General features: G+C 42.9%; 1 protein-coding gene across 1 annotated transcript in view; it reads right to left on the reverse strand.

Annotated features, from left to right (window-relative positions):
- LMNB2 (lamin B2) overlaps positions 1-3,242 on the reverse strand; it is a 15,916-nt gene extending 12,674 nt beyond the window's left edge. The window contains exons 1-2 of the mRNA XM_010007264.1: positions 3,098-3,242; positions 111-267 (exon numbers count right to left, since the gene is read on the reverse strand). The gene's annotated coding sequence lies outside the window, so the exon portion shown is untranslated. The remainder of the gene's footprint in view (positions 1-110; positions 268-3,097) is intronic.
- Between the last annotated feature and the right edge of the window lie 9,429 nt (positions 3,243-12,671).

The raw sequence follows: 12,671 nt of genomic DNA on the forward strand, positions 1-12,671 counted from the left end.
GTTCAGCAGTAAGTGAGCTGCATCAATGTTTACAAACTGACTACAAATAAAAACAAGTTTTACAACACAGTCTCTCCTGTGCTGAAGCAAGGAAGTACTCACTGCCCTACCTTAGCAAGCTGGGCACGTAGATCAGCCACCTCTGCCTCCAGACTGCGTTTCTCATTCAGGACAGTGTTGAGTTCTGCTTCACTTCTATGGAACAGCACTTCCAGATCCTTAATGCGACCCTGAGCCACGGACAAGTCTGCATCTTTCTTCTTGTAGCTGAAAAAACAAAAGGTAATTATATTTATATGTGGGTGCATCTTAAGCATGTCTTAGTTACAACTACAGGTATTTTATTACACACATTTTATTAGGATTAGTGAACCACTAGACAGTTCTCAAGAGTAACTTGCAAATATAGCTAATAGAAATAATCCTAAACGCCTCTTAAAACCCACAACTTGTACCAAAGTGCAGTAAATGCACTGCCTAAGAAAGAACATGTATCATGGACCAGCAAGGGAAAAACTACAGTCTTTGTAGAAGCTCTGCATTTGGTCTGCAGCTCCAAACATGGAAAACAGACTGCGACAACAACAACAACAAAAAAAAAAAAGGTGAAAACCTTCTAGAGCTGAAAAGTTCTAGATTATACAAACCTTGCTCCCCCATCCAAACCCCAAGTCTTCTGTTCCCAGTCCTCCACTTCTGATCACTTACACTGTCCTCTCAAGTTTCTGAATTTGTCCATAACAAAATGTGATGCCCCAAATTATTCTACAAAAGTACTGCTTTATGGGGTACTGGTGTGCCCTACAGACAGTATTTATATGCGTGCTTCAGCATGATGTGCATCTTTTTCTAACCACAAAATATATCAACACACTTAGTTTGTGATGCACTTTATCAACAAGGTTCATGTGCTCTCTCTGCATTCCTTAGTGTGGGATCTTTGAATTTGTTTTCATTTTATTGTAATCAATTTTTCTTATTCACTGGTCAAAGCAGTCACAACGAATCTTGTTCTGCAACATATGTGCACTGTCTTCAAGCTCAGCAGCTTGTAGGAGACAGAGACAAAACATGAATTCTACTTAAAGAGACAATTATTTAGCTGCAACCAGAAAGGCTTCAAAAAACTCTCAAGAGTCCCTGCATCACATGTCTCGTGTAGTAAAACAAGCCACTGTGCATGTGTCAGACAACCAGATCTGGAAGTCTTCTGTTTGAGCAGTACCAAAAGGGCAAATACCCTTTACTCACATGGAATATGAACAGTAGCAAATGCTACTAAAGCCCAGAACTTACTCTCACCTGCAGAAGCCAGGCAGCATTCCCAGGGAGATGGGAACAGAAGTGTTCAATGTACAGCTTGGCAAAGCTCCATAAAGAATTCCTGACTGTGACAAACTCCTACTCCTTCACAAACACTTACACTGGAAGACACTCCAAACCACTTTCATTCACATTGGCATCTATCATTTCAGTCTGGTTTATTGCCCATGACAGGAGACAACCTATTTTGGGGGTCTCTACAATGCCTGCAAATTATAAACTGCAGTCAATGTGATGTGTCTGTTGAGATGTGCCAACTTTCTTTGAAGGACACCACATACAAGTTCTTTTTTCCAGAAAGCAAACAAGTTTGCTCAAGGGAAATATTCTAATGACCATGCAGGTTGTAAGCAGAGAGAGGAAGCTGCAAGAAGACAGTCACACAACTCAGAGCTGGGAGCTTGCAGCTCAAGCAGGAAGACTGTTAAAAGAAGCAGGTGGATGAATTCTACATGTATCTATCTCCAGGCTTTGCCTCATCTACCCATCCAGTGCTTAAATCATGTCCCTCAGCACCACATCTCTATTTCTTTTATTTCCAGGGACAGCAACTCTGCCACCTCCCTGGGCAGTTCCAGTGCCTGACTACCCTTTCAGTAAAGAAATTCTTCCTAATATCTAGTCTAAATCTCCCCAAGCACAACTTGAGGCCATTTCCTCCAGTCTTATCATTATTTACTTGGGAAAAGAGGCCAAATTCCACCTCCTTTCAACTTGCTTTCAGGTAGTTGTAGAGAGCAATGAGGTCTCCACTTGGCCTCCTCTTCTCCAAACTAAACAATCTCAATTCCCTCACAGGACTTGTACTCCAAGTTTGTTTTTTTTATAAAATGAAGCTATCCAACTGCTTAATTAACCTAGTTAAGAACTTGGCTCCATAGAAAAAAACCTAAATTCATGAGTTGTGTTCTTGTACATATTGTAAAATACAGAGAGTAACAGACTAGTTTGAGTTGGAAGGGATCCCAAAGATCATGTAATTCCAAACACACTGCCATAGGCAGGGACACCTCCCACTAGACCAGGTTGATCAGAGCCCCATTCAACCTGGTCTCAAACACTTCCAGGGCAGCCACAGCTTCTCTGGGCAACCTCTTCCAGTGTCTCACTACTCTCACAGAAGAGAGTTTCTTCCTCATATCCAATCTCAGTCTCCCCTCTTCCAGCTTGAAACCATTCTGCCTTGTCCCATCCCTCCCTGCCCTTGTCCCAGGTCACGCCCCAGCTTTCCTGAAGCCCCTTCAGGCACTCAAAGGTGCTCTAAGGTCTCCCTGAAGCCGCCTCTCCTCCAGGCTGAACACCCCAACTCTCTCAGCCTGTCTCCAGAGCAGAGCTGCTCCAGCCCTCAGAGCATCTTTGTGGCCTTTGTGACCTTCCTTGGATGGGTCAATTTTAATCTACATCAGTTTCTCAACCCGTTTTACCAAGGAGCTGCACGCGTGCATACTCACACAAGGAGAGGCACAACAGGACACAAGCAGCTGCAGCCCCCCATTTCAGACTTCAGATGTCTGAATTGCTCCCATTGCAGCATGTTCATCTTATATTCTACAAATACATTTGTGTATAAACTGGTTGGAATATCTGCTTTCACTGGCTGTATCAATAAACTGAGGAATTTCCCTCTGACAAGCCTGGATGTTCTCATCGATCTACAATGCTTCCAGAAGACACTCACTAAGGCATTTTAAGAAGCATCAACAGCATCATTCTCACTGCAAATATTGCCCATTCTAATTTAAAAATAAAATTAAAAATGAGGGCCTTTCCTTACCTTTTATTGAACTCCTCAAGTTCTGCCCTCAGTTTTCCTATTTCAATCTGCAATCTGGCCCTCTCTTTAGCAGTTTCATCCAGAACTCTTCGAGCATCAGCCAGTTCAGACTCATAGAGACTCTTGATTCCACTCACCTAAGGGGAAAAGTATTCAGATATGAGAACATCATAAAGACCATCCAAGAGGTGAAAGACAGCACCAAGTTTTACAAAGCTTTCTTTGACAAAAAGGGTGTATGGTATTGTTTCTGTTTAAGGACATTCTATATCAAACATTTTCAATTAATATGCACCTACAATTAGATGTGATCTAGTCCCAAAGACAAGACATTTTTATTCCCAGTGGGACATCACAAAATATACTATGTTTGAAATGTGCAAGTCTTTCAAAGAGATAAACTGAAGCAGATCAGCACACCCTACAATCAGATCTTAAATTGCTCTCATTTCCAATACTGCTGCTTTGGGAGATATTTTTTAAACAGTAGTATAATTTAAAGATAAATTATTATAGAATTACTTTCTGTAATACAGGTCCAAGGTCAAATTCGATTCTGCTGTTCTTGCACGATAAAGCTAAAAAGAATCTGTAACTAGCTGAACTACAGAAATATGAACTGTCTAGTGACTCTTGTTCTCTACCTCAGAGGATAAGGATCTACAGACCTCTCTCAGTCCCAACTCAATATATTTACATCATCAGCTATCCAGATTGCAGGGAGGCACCTCTGAGTCTTCTACACCTTTCTTTTCTTTGGAATGGAAGGTTACATGAAAGGTGTATCAGACAGCTGAAACTTCAAGACCATGTAAGATTGCTGCTACTGCTTCTATGAAAAGAGAATAACTATTACTAATGTAAATTCAGAAACAAAGTAATCAGAGTGAGAAGAGCCAAAAGCAGAATGTACCAACTCTAGAAAGAGAGATTTCATAACAAAGCATAAAACGCAGGAACAAGAAAGCAAACTGTGTTATTCCTAGGAGTGCCTATTTCAACATCAGAGTAGCATCAGTGACAGACTCGACCATCTGGTCTTCAAAAAGACTGATTAAAAGCAGTCAGGATATAATTAAATTCCTCATAGACTATAATCTTGTAAAATTTCTGAAATTCACCAAGGTGACAGTATGCAGACTGAGAAGCCTTACTTTAAAAGTGAATCACATATGAGAAATTACTTGGTTGCCTCTCCATGTAATCTTACTACTTTAAATCATTAATTATTTTAAGCTTTATTTAACTTAAGTTTTGGGGCTGGTTGTCTCTTGTTGTGTTTTTTTCCTCATAGCTGATATCCAGAGGTTGCCTATGGCACAACCAACTCTCTATTAGTAGTTACAAAGCTTAGGATGTCCTACCAAAATGTACCAAGACTTTAGCAAAGTCTTTAATACAGAACTCAGTAATGCCAAGGAAAAAATATAAAACAATGAGATTTTAAGGCTGTAAAGCCTTTTATTATAGATGACCCTTGAGTGAAAATACAGCATTTGCAAGTTGCAGTATAAAATACAATGCCTAAAGGCCAAGTACTTATCCTGCACCATCAGGTGCTGTGTCTACAACAACTCTTCTCTAATGCTGGTCCCTCTTTAGACTATCTGCCCTTCAACACTTAAATGTGCCAAAATCCTTGCCATGGGACATATACCAGGAACTTAGGGCTGTACTGCTGTAAGTTCAGAGAGATACACTAAATCACAGTGCGGGACATGAGGACAAACCCATTCCCAGCACTCCCAAGGCATAAACTGGAATTGCACGTCAAAATGAAAGGAAGAAAGCCTTTTTCCCTAATTTTTTTCTGAATGCTGTCACAAAAAAGAAGTCTTGCTTCTGTGATACTTAAAAAGGAGGTAAATCATTTATACTTTTGAGGCATTACAGACAATACACTGCTTAACAACTCCAAAACAACACCAGGCTGAACAGAGAAAAAACACTTAATGCAATTCCTCTGTAGAGAAGGTATATCTCCATGGAGTTAAAAATTGCATTATGAAAGCAGTTTCAGAACCTGTTGGTTAAAAGAGAACCAGAGACTGTGCTGCTAAATGAGAAAGGGCTGATTCATTCCCAGCATCACCAGTTGTGGTAACTTAGAATGCATTTTTCTCCTGCAGCACCTTGTCTCTGCTCTTACTCCAGTAACAAAAATGAGAAGGAAATGCACAGATTCAAATCGCAGCCCAAAGTGTTTGTCAAAAAGCCACTTTCACTAGAATTTTAAGCTCATCCACTAAGTGGACAGAAATAACTGAGACTTAAGGACACACTGCAGCTTCCAGCACAGGGAGGCAGCAGACTGCTGGGAGCAGCAACACCGTCAACCACTGCACACACACAAAGACAACCACAAAACACCTCCACAAAAAAACCAAAACCTTTGCCAGAACTCGAACAAGGGGATGCAAAGGGAATATGGATACATGATAGCATTGATAAAAGTTTTAGATTGTCAGACTGAACTGGACAGCAGTTCAAGATACTATTTCTAGATCATAAAAGTAACATTTTGTTTATTTTCAGCACTGCTCAAGTGGAGAGAACCAAACAGAGCAACAGGCTCAAAGGAATGTAAGTAGTGCCAGCTCAGCTGAACTAGCCTGACAATGTGCCTGACAACACTTCTAGCCTCAAACTGTTAGCCATTAGAAACACCCTTTCTGGCCCAGCACAGGGAAATTCTGGGAAGTATTTCTGTTCCCAAGACCCTCAAACTCTGCTCTGGTGGAAGGAACTTAACTCAAGAGTCTACTGATCCTCCAAAAATCTCCAGAGAATTACAGTTCCCAAAGTGCCTCTGTTTAGAGCACACCTGTGATTTTGCTTTGGTATGACCTACAGACACCCTTCCGCCCACTTTTTTCAATCACTTTACATTTATTTGATACTCAGTTCAGTCTCTAGTACAGTGACTCCTTCACTCTTTATTAAAAAGGCACTGTAAAACTTGCTCATCCTTACAGGTCTCCTGCACTTTTGCTCTATTTCCTGACTGTTAAAATGGATCACCCTTGAGGCTTAGAGAAGGCTACCCTTGAATATAAACTCAGCTCTCATGGGTGCCTTTTCTCTCTAGAGCTGTAACTCATGGGATTCTTCCAAGTAGAGCCCTGAAGAGGCTTGTCTACTCTGCTGATAACCAGGGTTGTGGCCCTGCTTTTTCATCTGCTCCATCCTCTAAAAATCCCAAATTCCACTGTCTCAGTCACTGCCTTGACCTTTACTTAATGAGGAAGAACTGGTCAGGGGCGTATTAGGTCAAGCAGAGCAAAAGACTAGGTCACGTTAGCCTTTTCCCAGTGGATGGAAGGAGGCCTCATTTATCTCCTCTTCTTCACTGGGTCAGCAGCAGACACATGCCACAATGTCACTCATCTTGGTCTGCCCACTAATCCTGACCAACAAGCTCTCAGGTAGCTCAGAAGCTATCCTCAGGCAGAGCTCCAAGCATCTCCACTGCTCTCTCACAAAAAGGGCAACGCCTCCTCCTTATCTTCCTGAAAAGCCTGTATCCATCACAGCACTCTAGTGGTGTGAGCCACCCATGATCTCAATGAGGTCATGGTTCTCCAAGTGCTTCCAGACCTCTCATTCCCACACACCAGTGTTACAGGCATTTCAGAAGCACCAAGCACCAGGATTCCCCAGGAAGGACAGGACAGCCTTCCCCACAATACTGTCCTGGAGACACTTCCTTCTTTCCATGCCTATGCTTGAGGTGTTGGGGTGTTTGCATTTCATCCTTTTTCTGTTGCTTTCTCTTCTCTTCACATGACCCCAGGGCTTTTGCTTCCTCACCTAATCTTACATGAGAGGAATGTCTCCTTTCCCTATTATTCCCAGTTTAAAGTTCTTAGCCCTGGTGGTATCTCTGCCCTGCTTAGTCAGCTGTATCCTGTCTCCTTGAAGCAGTCGTCAATCCTGAAAGACAGTTCCCTGGCCATAGAAACCAAAACCCTGTTGCCAACAGCAGTTGCACAACCCAGTGCCACTCTGCAGGACTTGCTTAGCCACCCTCAAACTCTTACCCCTTCCCATACCACCTGGGCCCCATTCCATTAACAATCATCCAGAACCACACAGTCATATTTGATACTTTTCAGGTTGCTCCTGACAGTATCACTGGCGCCTACATAGAAAAGCAGCAGAGATAAGTCATACAGCCCATTGAGCCTCAGTAGCCACAACATCCAGAATGCAAGCCTCTGGGGAGCAGTAAATCTCCCCAGATGGCAGGTCAGGCCAGCAAATGGGTCCCTCCACTCTGAAAATGTAGCCCCCCCACATCTGAAAGTGATGGAAGAAAACAAGCTTAAAACTAAAAGTTGAGTTCAGCAGGAATGAGACAGCAGCCTGCAGCCTGATCCACCACTACACATCAGCATGCACTCAATCCTGACTCTTCCCACTGAGAGGCCAAGCTGAGCACCTACAAATTGCACTATCCATGCGCCTTCACTTTTTCTTTTGCTGGCAAAAGAGCAAGTTTGTAATTGGCAACACAGAGGACAAGGAGCATGTGGAGAACAAGAAAATTTACATGTTTCCATAGCACAGTCTGAAAGGCAAAACTGTTGGATGCTCTTGAACCGACCAACCTGTGCTGGGAAGCACTCAAAGCTCACTCTGCAGCAGTTCCAGGACAGGCGCAGCAACACAGATCCTGCCACAGCAATCACTTGAGAAAAGCTACAAGACATCACTCAATGAAGACACGGGGAACATGCCAAGAAGGAAGTGAACCTACACGCTAGGCAAGAAGCATGTTCCCTCCAACCACAAGTGAGTCCAGAAATTTGGTGATGAGACATTAATCTCATTAACATGAATTAACATGCAAAACATACGTGTATTCCCACCAGGTGTGGTTCAATATATTCTTATTTACCCACTTATGGATTGACGAAGAACTGCAAGTCACCTAGATCCAGACTCTCCAAGAACATCAGTCAGGTTCTCAAGAACAATTAAAATGTGCATTGCATATCACCATCACCTCCTAGATGATGTCTCTAGTGCCAGAAGACCATCTCATCCCACGTCATGGAGGCTACAATTCAAGTGAACCCTTCATTCACAGCAGCATCTGAACATTATTTTGTATGTGGCAACTAGGCAACACAAAACCCATGTATCCTGGACATTACAGTGAAAGCTCTGATGACTGTGGTAGCCACCTCCACAGAGTTGGGAAGACAAAGATGAAGCGGAAATCCTTCCTCTGTAGGTTCTGCTTTTGTCACAAAGGCAATTGCTGTCAATAGATGAGGCTCCCGTGGATTTTCTCCTTTCTCCTCCCCCAATTCTCCTTTCTGTGGGTGAGAACAGTGGGATGTCCTCAAAACAGTATGGTAACCCCTCCCTTGCCCATAAAAACATCTTTTCTGGAAGGCTGCAATCCTAAGTTCTGCAGGGGAGGGCAGAGTGTAAGCAGAAAGGGAACTGAGGAGAGCTCTAGGACTCTTCCTCTTATCTGTTCCAGATTCCCCCTCCCAGCCTCAGACATTAGGTTACGGTAACAATGATCCCAACAGTGAGAACAGCCTCAGTCATGTACTAGGGAGCTACAGAAACTAGGGGATGAGCTGTTTCTCTTCTGTCCTAGGCTAAGCTACACAAGGGGATTCATGCAGAAGAGCAAAGAGGAAGAATTAAGACAAATACAGGTTCCCCTCAGCTCCAACAACAAAATATTTTTTGTATTATCTGAGGGCTTACGGCATATATTTTGATTCTTCTGGAGGACTACTGCATACAAGTAAAGGTAGAACTACTGGAGAGGGTTAGGAAAAGAAGAAAAAAAAAGAGTATAATTAGCAGAGGACTAGAGATGAAATCTCAGCTTCTGCAAAGTTCCTTTTCTCTACTGCTAAGAGGTGGCACCTGCTCTGTACCAATTCCTCTTAACCACAGTTATTTTGTTCCAAGGCCACAATGCAGCTGTGGTCTGTAAAACTAAGGAGATCACCCAACAGAGGAGGGGAAAGTGGCCACCTTCTACTTTCTGCAGATGAGTGATGAAAACAAGGAAAAAGAACATCCTCATCAGTTGATGATAAACAGTCTCTAGCAGAACAGTGACTATAGCTATTGCCTGAACAGCATCAGCAGAAAAACTCTCATCTCCCCTAAACCAGAGCTTTGAGAACAAGATCAGAAATTGCCAACTCTTTCTTCCCACATCTGCAGGGGTGAGGGGAGTGGGTCATAGAATGGTTTGGGTTGGAAGGGACCTTAAAGATCATTCAGTCCTACTCCCTGCCATGGGCAGGGAAATCTCCCACTAGACCAGGTTGCTCCAAGCCCCATCCAACCTGCCCTTCAACACTTCCAGGGATGGGGCAGCCACAGCTTCTCTGGGCAACCTGTTCCAGTGTTTCATCATCTTCACACTAGATAATTTCTTCCTACTGTCTAACATAAATCTCCACTCTTCCAGTTTAAACCCATTACCCCATATCCTATAACTATATACCCTCACAAGAGAATTAAGACAAATACAGGTTCCCCTCAGCTCCAACAACAAAATATTTTTTGTATTATCTGAGGGCTTACGGCATATATTTTGATTCTTCTGGAGGACTACTGCATACAAGTAAAGGTAGAACTACTGGAGAGGGTTAGGAAAAGAAGAAAAAAAAAAGAGTATAATTAGCAGAGGACTAGAGATGAATCTCAGCTTCTGCAAAGTTCCTTTTCTCTACTGCTAAGAGGTGGCAGACCTGTGTTCCTCAAAAAGAGCAACCACAGTTATTTTGTTCCAAGGCCACAATGCAGCTGTGGTCTGTAAAACTAAGGAGATCACCCAACAGAGGAGGGGAAAGTGGCCACCTTCTACTTTCTGCAGATGAGTGATGAAAACAAGGAAAAAGAACATCCTCATCAGTTGATGATAAACAGTCTCTAGCAGAACAGTGACTATAGCTATTGCCTGAACAGCATCAGCAGAAAAACTCTCATCTCCCCTAAACCAGAGCTTTGAGAACAAGATCAGAAATTGCCAACTCTTTCTTCCCACATCTGCAGGGGTGAGGGGAGTGGGTCATAGAATGGTTTGGGTTGGAAGGGACCTTAAAGATCATTCAGTCCTACTCCCTGCCATGGGCAGGGAAATCTCCCACTAGACCAGGTTGCTCCAAGCCCCATCCAACCTGCCCTTCAACACTTCCAGGGATGGGGCAGCCACAGCTTCTCTGGGCAACCTGTTCCAGTGTTTCATCATCTTCACACTAGATAATTTCTTCCTACTGTCTAACATAAATCTCCACTCTTCCAGTTTAAACCCATTACCCCATATCCTATAACTATATACCCTCACAAGAAGTCCCTCCTCAGGTTTCCTGTAGACCCCAGCAATGTCAGTAATGGTCTCAGCCCAGCCCCCTTCTCCAACAGTCACTGTGAGATACTGGAGTGATAAGGAACAAACATCTTCCACATAATACCATGCTCTTGTCTACTGCTTGTCAGAGCAATCCTCAAATGGGAACAAACCTCCCATTTGCCTTGGATTATGAACCTATCACCTGCTCTTGAGGCAAAAGTCTCAGGTGTGAACGCAGCACCTATAGGGGAGCAGCCACTCCTTCTTGCTATCCCACAAGGTGCATCATCCCATCTACCACAGTAGCAAACTATTTTCCCAGTCACTACCAGAGATAATCCAAGAATAGCAAAGTATTCAGGCACCTAAAAAAATTAAATAAATCAGGAACAAATTTATACACTGTTGAGGATGACCAAGGGGAAATTTTGTCTTGAACACCCTGGGAAAAGTAAATAGCTCTTTTAAGCAGGTAGCACTAATATAAAAATATAATTATGTAGCCAGACCAGTATGACAATATCACCGGACTATGCTTCATAGCACTTCTACATAGAAGTTAAAATTGCTTTGTGGTTTGTTTGGGTTTTTTGGTCTTTTTGTGGGGTTTGGAGAGTTTATTTTTAATTAATATCTTACTTCATGCCTAATAATTTTATGAACACAAATTCTAACAGAGTAACAAGAAAACTGGATCGTCAGCAGAAAATCTAGTTTACTGGATTGAGCCTGGAAGTGAAAGAACAGGATTCTTCCATTCCAGTAAACCCAAAATCTGAAGCTTTACACAGCCTTTCACAGTCCTGACCTGCTGTCCGCTATTCTGCATCAAAACAATAAGACTACAAAGTCTCCTTTTCTGGATGTATGTAAATAATAAGCTGTCCTAAAGGCACGGGGAAGCATTTAATAAATGCAGTCCAGAGACCATGTAAAGTCTCTTACATTGTCCCTGACACAGCAAAGAAGAGCCTGAGGAATCCTGACAGAATTTGATAGAATATGTCTAAGAATTAGGACTTTTTCTGAAGTCTGGAAGAAAAGTGAGGAAGGACAGCTCTAGGGCAAAGTAAGCAAAATCCTCTAGCTTATTTTTCCAATTGATATATGAGAGTATTTTTCCAGAACTGATAACACATGGAACTGCTATTAGGAGTTGGTTTATGTTCATATTGAAAACCTAATTAGATTTTATCTATGTTTTCTCTTCACCCAGTTCTTACTCTTGTTATATGTGCACTGTTAACAGAATTACATTCTGCCTTCTACCTTTAAAACACTTACTCCTTCTAGACTGCACCAATCTATAAAGCAGAAGAACCACACATGGTTATTTTGCATTATTTCACATAGGGCAAGTGATGTAGCCATGTTTTATGTTTAGAAATGTCTAGTTCTTTTGAAAATATAGAAGCTATAATATATTAATAAGTGGTACTAAGGGATTTCAAAGTACTTAAATCCTGAGTGTACACTGATGGCAGGTAGGCCAACCGCTCCCAAAACAAGATGCTATCATATCTGGCCTTCTTAAAGCAAATTAATTCAAACACTCCTCCCACCACCCACCATCAAACCAGACCCTTTAATGGGGAAGCCCACACAGCGGCACAGCAATCCATTGCATCACGCAGTTAGAGTAACAATTGTTATACTACAGGCTTTCCACAGAAGTTTCACTTCAACTCAGAGGTGGGACATGCCACCTCACAGACTGCCTCCAACAGATGGAGGAGAGGGGATTTGGTCTGGTACAGGATGGGTGGGACTGTCCCCAGCAGGGTCACTGACTACATCCTTCCTCCATATGGGAAGGAGAGTCCTGGGGGAAAGCAGATAGAACAGAGAAAAGCAAAACAAGAAGGATCAGCCAATTTTGCCTCCAAGATCACAGGAAACAGACCAGATCCCCTTCCACGATGGGGACTATCAGCAGAGTAGTTCCCACCACAAGGACTGAATTCCAGGCATTTGCAGGGACTAAGAAAGACTTCCTCTGGTGGAAAGAAAAGCTAGTCTAAACCCTTTCAAATTTTTGAATCTCATCACATCGGCCGGCAGGACAGTAACCGCACAGAGAAAGTTAACACCCAGGTTGCAGGCGGCTCAGCCTGCGCGGGAAACGGAGCCCACGCTACAGCCAAGAACAGCGCGGGTGAGACCAACACCAGCGTGCGGAGGGTCCCGAGCGCTGCTCGCGCTGCACGAGAGGCCCGAGGCGGGAGCTGCGCCCGCCCC

The sequence above is a fragment of the Chaetura pelagica genome, unplaced genomic scaffold, assembly GCF_000747805.2.
Source record: "Chaetura pelagica isolate M959 unplaced genomic scaffold, ChaPel_1.0 scaffold441, whole genome shotgun sequence".
Classification (NCBI taxonomy): Eukaryota; Metazoa; Chordata; class Aves; order Apodiformes; family Apodidae; genus Chaetura; species Chaetura pelagica.